General features: G+C 38.3%; 1 protein-coding gene across 1 annotated transcript in view; it reads left to right on the top strand.

Moving 5' to 3' along the window:
- The window catches only part of LOC124163067 (serine-rich adhesin for platelets-like), a 191,343-nt gene that overhangs the window by 26,964 nt on the left and 149,326 nt on the right, over positions 1-15,053 (top strand). The gene's annotated exons all lie outside the window — the stretch shown is intronic.

Genomic DNA, 15,053 nt, shown 5'->3' with positions numbered 1-15,053 from the left:
TGAGGAGGATACAACTATCATCAAAATCGCATATCAGCAAAATCTTTTAGCCAATTACTTCGTAAATGAGGATTTCACCTTGGTATATTAAAGAAGTTTCGGTAGTCAAAACTGCTTATTGAAAAATTTCAGGGGCTGATTTTAAATCTATGAACGCTTTATAATTCAAGCTGATAGCAGAGGTTAGATGAAGGCGGAAAGAAGTATTGGAAGAGGAGAGAAGTAGGAGAGAAGTATTAGAACAGTTAACATGCAGGATTGAGTAATTGATGCAGTTTTGATCTCTTTCGCATGTATACAATGTCTATTGATGAATGCTAAGGACTAACTTTTCTAATTTAACTAAAGTATTTGAGGAAAATTAATTGTACAAAAAGTTGATAATTTATGCACCATCTACATTCAAGTGACTTCTGATACAAAAACAATCACCCTAGAAAACTGAAAACTAAATTGATAGGTAAACTTATTCGTCACAAAGCAATGGTGCGCGATAATAATATTAATGTAGCATAATAATTAACCTTATGGTTTGGACTGTTGCCATAATAGGAAGTTGTGAATAATTTGTGCACACAAAATTTAGATTTTTCTGCTACTTTACACATCCCTGAAAGATTTTTTTGTGCATTCGCACCACTGAAGAGCTCCGGTAGGGTAATCCTACTTCTTTAGTACTAATTATTATATCAATTCTAGGTAAAAAAACGTAATTTCTTGCTTTAGCTAATGGTATAAAACACGACATTATCGCGTTTTAAGCGGATTCATCAAGCATCCAGTATAAGAACTGCAAAAACTATTCATAAATATCAATTAGCAAACTGTGCATTTCAGGTGTAATTGTTGAAAAGACTGTTTTTAGCATAAAAACTATTTTTTTCTCGTAAATGAAATGGAAATACTGTGAGCATTAGAGCAGCCACCAAATGCTATCGCAATAGTATAGACATAAATCCATTTCCAAAGTGGAATTCCACACAAGTGTTTCCATACACACTCCATCGTTTTCAGCCAATTAAGACAGTATCAAAAGGATTATAGCCATGATCCACCAACTGCAGCCAGTGTAATCCCCGTGAAAACGGGAGCACACATCGAAACCGACAAAGGGACATTTAAAAGCGGATTACGATTAATTAATTGTATTCCATCTATATTAAGTATTACTTTTTATTTACGACGACTGAATTTCTACTTTTATGCAAATTATACCCACATTTGTAAGTTTTTTTTTCCATTTGATCAATTTGAAATAGTTAGAATTGGAGCAGATTATGGAATTATTTCACTAATAAAAGTATCGTGTAAAAAATGTATCATACATATTCACAATGCCATGACTAATCAATAATACTCTTCTATTCATTCGAACAAAATTGGAGTGCTTCAATCACTCATTAATTGGTAGGTATCGTACAGAATAAATTTTTATAGTTGTCTTATTATTTATGGAATCAAATATAATGTTAAAATTTCATGGCACTCATTGAGGATGGGTGAGAAACTAAAATAGTGAGTTGCCCACTTTACTTGAAGGCGCCAAGCCCAAGTGTAGCCCTCGCACACCATTTCTGAACGGACTCGAAGATGTTAATAAAATAAACATCTTCGAGTCAGTTCGATTTAAATTACAAAAAATATTTTTAGATACATGCCAGCCTCTTTTTTCCAAAATCCATTACAAAGTTTTTTTCAAATAAAAACTATGAGGTCTTGTAGAGCGTTTCCGTTTGTACAGTAGATACAGTAGTTTTGTGAGAAGCGATTTTGATGATATGCTATTTTGATGATAGTTATAACCTCCTCATCACCATCAAGGCAATAATCCGAAGATTGCTTTGACGCAGCTCTCCACTCAATTTTCTCGTCGGCTACTCCCTTGTCACATGAATAATTTTTATGTTTTACATATTTCATCACCTTCTCTATGAATCTCATTCGGGGCCTTCCTCCGCTGTTATTCTCTGACAACTTCCTTCATCTACTCATCCTTCAACGACAGTTTTCATCAGACCAGCATGTCTTAAGATGAGGCCGATACAGTTCTGTCTTCTTTTTACGGTTTTCGAAAGACTTCTCTCCTACTCTCCTTAAATTTACACATTACAAACACGATCTATTCATTTGATCATCGCATAACATTAAAAATATAATTTATATACTTAAACGCTGCGCGCTGCATTTTCCATCGGCATATTGGGAGAAAGATAGACAGCGCCCAAGAGTAAATGAAGAACTTCAATAATCGTGAATTCCTAAACAAAGCATGGCCCATCTGTAATTGATACAAGCCAAAGTATCTCAGTTAAACAGCATTTACGTGTTCAATTTGTAAAAAAATGTCAGAATACAAAATTCTCGCTATCCCTAAAAAAAACTCTTCTTTTCTTCAGCCGCAGCCTTTCTCAGCACATCGTCAATATCTGGCCCATACAGATGCTCTGCTTCCAGAATTACTCCAAAATCAACACATTTCCCCAACATAACTCCTTCTGCTTGCGTTTTTCACTCAGTTTTAGCATAAAAACGTGGAAGTAAAACGACTGCATTAGGAAATTAATTATAAATACAAAATTAACTGCACTGTAACGTTCGGAAACACAAACATTAAACAAAAAGATAGAAATAACTACCTAAATACCTTATATTTTTCCCTACGAGGCGTAGGCTTGTTTGATGGAATGAGGTAGCGTAATTGTAGAAAATAAATCTCCACACACGTGTCTAGACTGCACCTCTGCGTGCCATTAGCTACTTTCTATCATCTTTTGCGTCAATACTGGTACTCGAGACGATTTTAGCGCACTTCGCCGTAGAAATTGGCCATGGCAAGACTGGCGTCCCATTGGGGATATCTCTTCCATCCAACTGATGACCCTATTTCGGTGGATAATGGAAGAGAGCTCTTGGAACGAGAATTCTGGCCTCCGATTTCAAAATACGTACAATACTACCCATACGTGAATTTATATCCGGATACCGGCATGTATCGCAACGCGTGGCTGACCTTTCGAGAGCTTTGCAGAATTTTTCATCCCCAGTTGTATTCATGGAATACGTTAAGATGTAATTGAGAGCAGGCTATTAGCACGTGGAAATAGATTCAATGATTAGAGTATGGCTATTATTCCTTTATTTAGAAATCTATTACAGCGTACAAATGCGCGAATGCACGAAAAAAATTAGAACTGGGGTTATCTGGCCATCTCACGTCCATGCATTCTCGCATGCGTTCCAGCAATTTTGACTAACTAAGCCTTCGTACACACGCCGGATTGTGCAGTGACGTGCCCGAGTAAAACGGCCTTAAAGGAGAGGAGATAAAAATCGTTAACTTTACGGTTAATTTTATCATGAAAGGAGTGTTCGACACGAGAAGATTACGCTACGTATCGAAACCGAGGTTGTCAACGTAAAACCTACCGTGGAGTCCCCATTTTACAGAGAGCCAATAGGCATTTTTCACTCTCGAATATAAGGGAAAAAGGATGAGCTGGCGGTAAGAACTATAAGGTCATGTTGAGGGAAGTAATAACTGACCACGCTATCATCTAAAGACAACGAGCCCTTCCCGTTGCTGAAAACGTTCATCCATCACCAATATTAAGGAATAGTGGCGGGGATAAATAGTAATTTTAACCTATATTAGTGAGAAATTACCAATTAGCTATCATACACTACATAACTGGACAATATCCTACCAAAATATTGAGCGGAGTAAAATTTTTACGCATCGACTGAACCGCTTGGGCTATGGAAATGGTAATGGAAATGAACTAAACTGTGATAAAATAAAGTTTATTGTTCTCCTAAGGAAAACTCTAACTTATATACCGTAAATTTCCAAGATAAAACAAAGCAATCTTCCTCGTAAGATCTCTCACATTTTGCTCTTGGCTTGAGTTTGCCTGATCAATACTATATTCTCATATTGATTTTTAATCACTGGGTAACAAATTACTGAATTTGGCGTAAGTACTTACGCGTTGCTTGATGGAGGTATTACGGCGGTAAGATCGCAAACTCAAGCCATTGTGAACGGTTTTTAGTCTAAAACCAAAAGTGTTATGTTCCCACCTCATGAAGACGATCATGAGGGGGCGAAGAGGGCTTATATAAGCCGGTGACGGCGCCAGCGCTGCCAAGTGCGAGGTCAATATGAAGACGCCCAGACTGAGTGATGCCGCTATGATTACAACCCACACACTCCTTCGTGGTTTTTAGTGGACGTCCATCGCGTGGAGCACAGTAATCGAATGACCTTTCCATGCCATGGGCTGCATATCTTCCCTGAGGCAGGAATCTTCATGCCTAGCATGAATAGTGCTTTATAACAAAACAGAGAAATCATTTTGGGGGAAAAAGTGAGTGGAAAGTTGAAAGTGCTAATGTCGAATTACGAGAATGAGAACTATAAATCCTTCACGCGTTTAAAGTACTGGTATAATTTCCCTAATACATAAGCATGATGAGAATGATCTCCACCATAAGTCTCATTCGTTAATTGTATGACCGGGCGAGATGCACATGTATTTTCTGTATTACTTTCATATACAATGCACGACCTCAATAGTATAAGGATTTTTTGATGTTGAAAACTGGTCTTTTTAATGGGCTGAAATCATTTTTGGAGGTCGTGGGTTGCCGACCCTAAAATAGAACGATAGAAAGAAACTACGATGATTCAAATTTGAAAACCTAATGTATACCCTTTTCATCGAGAGCTTCATTTTTCTCAAGTTATTTTTCCATCATTTAGAAAATTTTAGCTCTCAAAGTTTCCTTAGCTATATCGATGTGGCATGCTGAAAAACCGGCAAATGATACATTAGATCCTCTTATACATAAAATTTCGTTCCATCTGTATAACCGATGCGCACCTCCACGACTTATTACCATCATTACCACAAATAAAAGAGTACCAATATTCTGTTCCATGTATGTTGAGTTATGCCTTATTCTATGTACGTTTTGATCAGGATGTGAAGTATCTGCTTTTTCAAAGAGGGCTTCATTTTAACCGTGAATTCGGAACGAACTCGGCTTTTATTTCACACGGGAAAGACGGGACGCCAAAGCATTGCGACCAAATGGATGAAATGTCATCGGATTCGAGTGTTTAATTCTTCAACAACTTATCGGGTAATATATCCTCCCTGGGGTGGAGAGTAGGCGGGAAATGAGTGGATAGAAGGGATGCTAAAAGCCTCTCGGATACCACTGCATAAAAAACGAATGTTACGCCTATACTTACAAGGGGGGGAAAGTGGTTTCCTTCTGGAGCGGGCGAAAGTAAACTTGGACCTAAACTTTTTTTCCCTTTCCCTGCGGAGAGCAAACACTTTCGACTCCCCCTGTTGGCAAACTTTTTGGAAGCGAGACATGAAATATTTTTTATTTAATGTAGTTCGCACGTACAATTTACTTTTCCCTAAAGAACGCACTTTCCCGTTTTTCCCCCTGGGGGCAGTGGCCGAAACTTGGCGGCAGGACTTGGGGTTCGGCGGGAGCATTGGGTCTCCCATCCACTCCACAGGGGATGGATGATTTTTGGAGTCGACCGAGCGACAACCACTAACGCGACTGTCTACTGCAAAAGTTTGTCGGGGTCGGGAATAAAACGACACGGGTTTAATGGGTGAGACATTCACAGTCACACATTAAAGGGAGTACATTAATTTGACCAACTTGTCAGAAAGTGTATTCGCCGTCGCTCAACTTCATTTTGCCTCTGCCGCGTCTGCTTTACAATGCGTACTTGGCACTCAACTACAAAATATCTCGCAAATCATTGCTATCTTGATTTACCTGTGCGATGATCTCAGGAGGCACATAATTTAAAAAATACATAATAAAAATAGATATAATTTTGAAAGTTGATGTCAGTTTATTGGGTAAAAATAAAATAGAATTTATAAAGATAGGGAAAATTCTTTTCAACGGAGCCCACATCGGTTACTCGCAGTTTTCTGCCATGTCGAAAAATCACAAACATTCGCACGATTTTAATTCTATTGCTCAGACGGCTCTTACTTTCTGAAGAACTGCCTACATTTTTACCAGTATCAAACTACCATTGAATGTAGAATGACACACGAAACCATTTCAAACTTCAGTTTTTCAAATAAGAAAATTGTAATTAACAATGATTGCTATTATAGCAACCATTTTTGTCGTTATTTAACAAAACTGTGAAATAAAGAACTTTTATTTTAAGTTCTATCAACATCAGCAGACTTCCGATTCCAGTTTAGCCGAGATATCGCCCACGGTAAAAATGTGATCCCTTAGGAATCTTTTCTCTGTGTTGGACTAGAACTTTTTTCTTTCCCACTATTCTTTCCTACTGTTATCTCCATTGTTACATTGCTCTTCCAATTTCATCTTCTTGGCTCGCTTTCGTAGATATTACTTCAAATCTGACAAAGAGCAAACAACGACAAAAACTACATCAATCGAGAAAGTAAAAAATATACACGCCACAGGAAAAGTATTCAAAATACGAAAAGGGAATTATTACAAAGAGAATATCGGGAAAACCAAACGAGCTAGACGTTGAGGAAGTCAAGCAAAGAAGAAGGGAGAAAAAGATAATAACGTTTGTAAGGGATATGTGATGGAGTAGAGTGAGAGAGTGGGCCGAGAGAAGCTGGAAGGAAAGAGAGAGGATGTTTGGCATGCCAGGGAGAGTAAGGGATGGCATTTCGGACCTCATGTCAAGGTTGGAAAGTATGCGGGGATGAAGAGGGAAAGGTGTAGATTAAACGTGTCTACGGTGTTAACCACTGTCTGAACCACTTAATCTCATGCACTCAGCTATCCACTATCGCAAAATAGTTTCGTTTTACCAGTAAATTCAGTGAAGGTGAGCTTATCGGATTTTAAGCCTAGTAGTTTAGTACTTTTCCACCGTTTCGGCATCATGATACGCCACCGTTTTTCGGACGAGAGGTGTAGGACCAAACCACATTGGTTTGGACTCAAAAACACTAGCCACAGTAAATCCTGGAGGAAATAAGCTTCCAGCCCACACTTAGTAATATCTTCTAGAATATGCATTCACAAATCACTATGGCTATGTGTTATCTGGCAATTTTTAACCATGGTAGAGCTGCTTTTTTGATAGCTAATAACCAACAGTCATATTTCCACACAATCAACCATTGAGTAATTTTCAATAACAGTATCAAAAAATTTCCATATTTCATGCCATAAAATCATCTAAATAAACCTTAAGAGCCACCAGAATCGATACAGAGCAGAGGAAGAAATGAATTACCGTCAATTTTTCAGTAGTTACACAATACCACTGCGCCAAACGGTCCCATTTAATGTGGACTATTGCCAATCTATTCACCGAAAATAATCGCAATAAATTCATCAATCTATTTTCTATCTCCGGAGGGAGTCACTGGAAAGAGTCCAGCACTCCCGTTGGAGAGAATTTGCCCCAATAACCCAAGTATTTTCCCACTTTTTTGTCTTCGCTTCCGCAGAAACAAAAATTTTCTCCTTACATGGTTTGGCACACAACCCCACGTTGAATTCAATCCAATTTCTTTCCACTTTAAGCGTATTTACCAGCAAGGGTGTGCGAAAGCAGCCATAATCATTCAATATTACGATCATTAATAATAATATTATTTTATTTTACCCGAAAAAATATTTGTATATGATATATATTTCAAAACATTAGAAAGGAGGGATAAAAATAGACATCAAAAGATACAATTTCTAACTTTTGGCCTACCTTCCCTGGTCGCACTTCAATAGCCAGCATTTAAAAATTCTTTTTGAAATTTGGATGTCTTCTGCTTATAAAATAGGATTCCTCTCTACCACGGCAGGCAATGATTTGAGAATGACACAAAACAGTTCAGGTAATGCTAACACAAAAAGTACACGCACCAAGAATAGTCCTCCCATATTTCTAACAAATTCTCTTTCTGCTGCAAAAATATCTCTGCAGAGGAAAACCGTTTCATTCCTCCTACAATACAATTCCATTAGAAACTCTCCTCAATAAATAGGGGCAATGAAATAGTAAATATCAACATTATAAATCATTTCAACGATATATTAATGTGATATCGTTCATAAATGAGCATCCATCTATCTTGAGGTTTCACCCCACAATAAAATCCACGACTCATTGAGCCTCTAACATTTCATTCCTTCACAAACCTAGAGATAGAACCTTAAAAAAAAAATGGGGAAAAATGGCATCCGAGAGTATGTTTACCTCAGGAGGAAAAACGGATCTTTCTCATCCGGAAGACGGAAGCGAAGTGAAAGAGAGACGGAGAGAATGGGATGAAAAGCACATATTTGTGCGAGGAAACAAAAGAGGTTGAAGGAGCGAAGGCTCTCTCGCCTTCCCGCAGCAGTATTCCATTTCACGCCTCGCCGCATTCCCACGCTCTCCTCCCAAGACACAATCCCCCTCCACACCTCGCACTCTTCGGCCGCACTTCCCCCTTTGCCTCCTTTGATCTCCTCTCGTGCTCTCGCCTCCACTGGGTGCCCTAATGAGGAGGGACGGGGGATGGCGAGTCTCCTCCTCACCCGCACTCCAGCGGAAAAAAAGGTTTCGACACTGCCCTGAATGTGTGACACTCACACGTCTCAGGCTGTGGTGAGCTCTATCCTAACCGATCCAAACCACCATTCCGGTTGCTGCTGCCCATGATAGGAGAACAGATTTGGCTGGGAGAAATTCTTCGGACACGCGTGGTTTTTATGTAGCATTTATAAATTTTCAAGAAAATTTTCCAGTTTATACTCTTGTTATTAGTTAAGGACTCTTGGAATAAAGTCATTTTGGTCGTCCTAGTCTATCAGGAACTTGGTGACTGGGCATTCTATTGTCTTTTTATGAAAAATCCTTGTGTTGTGATGAACAATTCATATAAAATAAATATATATTGTTCCAGGCATACTCACTTGCTGAAATAGCTTTTCCTTCTCTCCCATCTGTTGAGCATTTTTCTTTCAATGCCCTAAAATCCCGTCTTGTCTTCCGCCCAGTAACGCCATCTTTCACCCCCGTTTGCTCCATCCCCATCCTCATCTTACTCTCCACTACATTCTACAAAATAAGGGAGCTGGTGGCGAAGGTGCTCATGAACGAGGAAACTCTGAAACGCTAAGGAGAATATCCGAGGTGGGAGAAGGCAAAGAGAAGGATTTTTGGCTATAATGAAGGGAGATAGATTGAAGAAGACGAGAAAAAATGAAATATTGTGACAGGAAACGTAACTCTTGAGGTTTCAGGAAATAATGATTCCATTAAAAATTGATCCATTGGTTTACCATAGTACCACTGCAAACTCATGAATGCCGTTTCTACAGACAAAAAGCACTTGAAAATTAGAATCACCGACTTAAAAATCTTGAATGCATTTCGTCCCCGATGTAAAATATCATTTAAAGGTATTTTACTGCTTAAAATTGGGAGAATTCCTCAAGTCTTTCTGAAATGTGTCCTGCATGTGTTGGTCTAAAATGAAAATCATTTAAAAAGCTGACCATATCTTCGGGAGAAGAAATCATTAAAAATAAGTGGCACATAAAAAATAGCACGCAATAATAATCGCCAATAGCAATATATTTTTCGTAAAAGTTATAAAGCATTTTCACTAATAGAAGAGTGGAAAAAACTGCAATATCACAAACTTCTATCGATAGGAGAAAAAACTTCAAATATCCAACTGCTCCCACTCATCTTCTCCGAAGGAACCCCTTCTCTGTTTCCTCTTTCCATCGGATGGGGATAATCAGATTGCGCGCCCACCCAAGGATTCGATGGCAAAAAAGGGCGGGAAAAGTGCGCGAAGGGAGGGGAGGGGGCGGATCGAAATCCGATTATCGATCGCGCGCGAGGAAGCGCTGACGGGATAAGGGGAAGGGGATTATGGGATATGGAGGAGGGATGAGAATAAAACCCATTGGGCATCCCGGGGTGATCTAAAATACCCGGAGTGTTTTGATTTAGGGCTGATACTCCCTTTATCCCTCTTTTTAGACCACACTACCCTATATAAGTTGAACGGTTTTGGTGAGATTCGCCCGATGCGATGGTGTGAACTTTTCCACGAATACCGTGTGCAATAAAACTTCGGTGAAATTTTTGCAAAGTCGCACGAGAATCCATTGAGTTCATCGCGAATACTTTGGGAGTATTTTAAGGTAGTGCTCAATGTGAGTACTTTAATGCGGTTAAATCGATGAAATACTACTGTGTTTGGAAATATTGGTCAATAAACTTGATTGTTTCTGGCTTTACTTTGTGAAAATCCATTCTTAATAATAAAACGTTATTGTACTTTTCCACACGAAAATCGTGTGGAAAAGTACAATAACGTTTTATTATTAATATTGGTCAATGTTTGTACATGTGTTTATCGTTTAGAAAAATCCAGTTAATGATACAATAGAATCGAATGTTATGAAAAAATAATCCATCTATGAAATAGTTCGCGTAAAATTTACATTTTCTTTTATTTTGTGAATGACTAATGTTATGCCTATAAGAAAATCAGTGGGAGAGAAGCAGCCTTTTTGCTATTTTTTATTAATCTCAGGCAAGCATTAGGAGTGATGAAATTCTAAATGTTTGATAATTTTCTTCCAGTTCGTTCTCGATATCCATTTGCAATTATTTTTTTCCTGTATTAATGCGTGTTTAATGCCTCTACCACTCATTTCCTCGTTTCCAGCGATAATACAATTTCATTGGTAACCACACAATTGTATTTATGAATGGGAAACTTGAGCTAGTGTAGTCATGCCTGGAATTGAATATTATAGTACGACGACTTGACTGAAGCTCTATTTCCTGTATGTAGCTTTAAGTGGCCATACTAACGGGTCTTATAACTTTGAGAATTGAAAAACATTACTTACATTCAGGATACAGCCTATTGATTCCAGTTTCGATTTATAAAGATCGGACAACTATAGATTTCTCATTCCTTCTAACAAAATGGTAAATCTCGATCGCGTCTCTTTGTTCTTGAAATAGATATCTGAATACTGGAAAAGATATAAAGGCACTTGAAAGTATTTGCCATGCTTTTCATTACGTGATTTGCTATACTTTGTGAGAAGAAGGTGAGAATGAGCGCTATTAGTCATATTAGCTGAGATTAGCTCATAGTACGCTTTATTTTAATTAAAAAAATTGCCAAAAGCATCAAGATTAACGCCTCATTCGACGGGTGGCATATTGAATTGAAGGTATCCAAAACGAAGCACCCATGTAGGAAGGTGCTCGTCTAAAAAATCTGAACAAACGCCGAGATTTTACCAAAAAACGATAAAAGAGGGGTCAATTGAGGGCTAATACACCACACAAGTCCAGAGTAACTCATGATCCGTCAATGTATGCTATGCAGCATCGCAGCGGTGGACGGAGAGGAAAAGGAGCCAGGGAGTGCTAAGCCTGGCGGGTGAGGAGACTTGAGATGAAGAGAAGAGGGTCAAGATGGAGTAAATACTGAGCGAGGAGGGGACGCTAAAACCATTTTTGAGAAGTTAGTTAGGTAAGCAGGAAAGGAGGAGAAAAGAAAATAGGGTTTATGAATAGAGGAATGGAGGGCATGGGGAATTACAGAGGGAATTTTAATTTGTCCGGAGGAGATTCGCAAAATGTTCCGCGTGAACATACTTCTTTTCCAGTAGAAAGCCTTAAATAAATACGAATTCACGTCTAACATCTGTGAGAGTAACACAAGGTTTTTGTTTGCGTACTCTTAAGGTGGGGTTGCAAGATACATTAATCCTTACGAGTTAATGTCGAAATGTATGAACGATGTTGGTGGGCTAGATCGGAACATTCCCCAATGTATTAATCATATTAGAACAGATTCCAAATACAAATTTGTACAAATACAAATTTGTAACTTCGAAAGACCTGCGCGACCCCTTTTTGGCCATTTATCCAATACATACGAACATCTCGGGGTATTTTTTTTGCAAAACAGCGTGTCACATAGGTCATACTGATTAGCATATCTTCATTTTTATCATAGAAACTCGTTCTCATAACATACCAAAAAATCAGCATTACTGAAATCAAGGCATTAGTAAGTTGAATCGAAAACAATGTATAGGTTTTTCGTTGATAACTTTAATCTCAACCACTTTCGCCGCTGTGAGACATCGCCAGATAAAATACAGGAAAAGCATGGCTTTATACATGATTTTTCCTGTATTTGTTCCTGATGATGTCGTACAGCGAAGAAATTGGCCGAAACTAAAGTTATATATGCGAAATCTACTAAGTTTTTTCGATGCAACATGAAGAAATTTTACGAAGACACGCCTTAAACTATCCATTTCATAAGTAACATTCGACTCGAAGGTTCTACCACGCGTATTGGGTACTAGGAGGGCTGAGGGTGAGGGAGTCAAGGGATAAAGCCGATGGGGCACCATTCTGCCTCATGGAGTGGAGGGTCGATGGGCGATAAATTTGGGCCGCTCGCGAAAATTCATTGGGATAAATGGCCGCGATTAATGGGCAAGAGCATATAATTCGTTGCGCGGGACGCGGTGCGCACTCTCCCCAGCCGCCTCTGTTGTAGTTCAAACCCAAAAGTGATTAAGTGATTTCCGTCGAAAGCAACGTATCCTCGACTATAACTTCGAGAAAAGGAGAAATGGCTATTATACCTCTGGCTGTATCCTTGCTCACGAAATATATTTAGGAAACAATCTAATCAATACTTAACCAGAGTTTCTTCCATAAATATCAAATTTGAAGATCTGCTGTTAAATAAATGAATTGATAAGAATGCACACTACTAATTTTGCGGTGTCATGATAGTGGTGTACGTTTGGACAGTAAATGATTCTTAACGCGATATTTACTACACCTGACGAACTAATTCGTCTGTATTTTTTAAATTTATTGGCTGTAAACGAAACGAACAGAAAAATTCCTCCTACTAACTAACATCTGCTCTTCATGTTCTATGAGAAAATAATAATTATCTCAGAAAAAAATAAATATTATTGTTTTAAAAATAGGTCATATGAATCTTGCTGACAATACTAAGAGACAAATAAGTAACAAAGGAAACTAATGCCAAATTAAGAGGAGTCTACTGTTGATAAAATTACATTGTAAATGGGAAAAGTTGAGGGGAAGAAACAACTAGAAAAATAAAAGACTGGCGATGAATCTCTATCATAACTGATAAAACAGGCGTAGAACTAGATGCACAGGTAATACAGCACTGCTTACTTCTATTATGTATACACCTCATGTTAAATTTTTCATTTTCATTGGCCCGAGAACAGCCTTTTTAAGGCCTTTTCTATCGGGGGATATAACGTGAAACAACGACTATTACACACAACTATGCCCCAGGACAACTAACCCAGGCGGGACTCGAACCCGCGAACTTCGGTTTCGCAAGCGAAGACTTTACCCCGCCGCAACCGAAAAATCTTAATGACGTGAAAGGACAAAGAGAAGTTAAGTACAGCATATAATTCACGTATTTCTGATATCACAATAAAAATAAAAAAGAGGGATATGATTACTTGACAATTGTCTACTTCCTCAATCATAAGTAATTCTTCAAAATCGCACGCATTAATGGTCATTATCATCATTCGAATGTAAATGAAAAATAGCGACGCGTGTTAAATTGTTCTCACGCAGAAACTATATTTTTACGTAAAATACCGCGAAACGTTACGAATCCATTTCCCTTTAATATCATAAGTAGCCCGAGACGGATGACGACATGCTGGTTTCTCCCACATCGAATTTCGAGGTTTACCTCTTTATTTTTCCGTTCTATTTCACACACGACCTTGCTGCTTGAGAATTCCTAGAGAATGTGGAAAAAAGTATTCTGGTCAGCGCTACGTTAATACTAATTTTTTCGAGATCAATCATCGAAGTAAAGCTCTACTGTCATGACAAATTTTAGCTACCTTTCTCTCTGTATTAATTTCTGAACTCTCTCAGGTGATGGGGTCTCTCCTGATCCTAAAAAAATATTTCGTATTGTAAGACGTCGGAGAGATATAATTTGACGTCACAGGGAATTATAATCACTGAGGGAATTATTTACAGCATTGACTTAGACTATGAAACAGTAGCAGACAGAAAAATTCAAGGGGCGCGCAAAATATATCTTGAGCTACCTTTACTTTTATCGTAATAAAAAAATGATCAAGTAAAGGAGTCACAAAGTTTAAGCAAGTTTTATTACACTAATTATTAACACATAAAAGACAATGCGATCTTATGATATGAAAACCCGGGATACTAATTTTTTCGAGCTCAAGTTTTCGAGTATCCTCCAACAATTGTGGTTCAGCCATGTTCGGCAATGCGGGTGGCCACGCAAGGGGGGAGGGCGCGACAACCGCACCCCCTATATGTATCCGCCACTGCTATGAAAATGGTTGTGATTAGGGACTACAGAATCTCTTTGAAGACTGAATCACACAATCATTTTTTCTCTCTCTATCTTGTGAGTGATAGCTCCACTGATAGCTTTTCAGGGACCAAAATAGTGATCGATCGACCCATCGTTTTCCGAATCACACGGTCATTTTCACAGCCCCCTTTTCCATCGCTTATTCCGTACTTTCTGTTTTTACAACTGTCGTTCAAGTAAAAGCCATACGTAACGTTACAGTCGGTGTTAGCCGCCATGCGTTATTATTGGCTGAAAGACGGTGCCCGTGATAGTTATTTTAATTGAAATTTTTTTATGATGTTCAGTTTACATGGTATTTAGCGAAATAAACTAGGATAATATATCAGAATGTATTGGCTTCTTGGTCAACTTTATCCTCCAGACATAATTACTATCAACAATTAATCTTACAATTAGATAAGTGTGCGGAATCCTGCCTATCTTAAGAGCGAAAAAACACATTCCAGAGTCAGAAATAGAGATCATTTAAGATTTTAAAGAATTCTGGTCACCAAAGCTAGTGAGGGGATGAAAAAGAAATAATTATTTTTCAATCCACGAAAAAAATGACGAGAAATGAACACTAAAGTATCGGCAAGAAAATGT

This window comes from Ischnura elegans, chromosome 1 (genome assembly GCF_921293095.1).
Source record: "Ischnura elegans chromosome 1, ioIscEleg1.1, whole genome shotgun sequence".
Taxonomy (NCBI): domain Eukaryota; kingdom Metazoa; phylum Arthropoda; class Insecta; order Odonata; family Coenagrionidae; genus Ischnura; species Ischnura elegans.
This window is presented reverse-complemented; position numbering and strand designations above follow the sequence as displayed.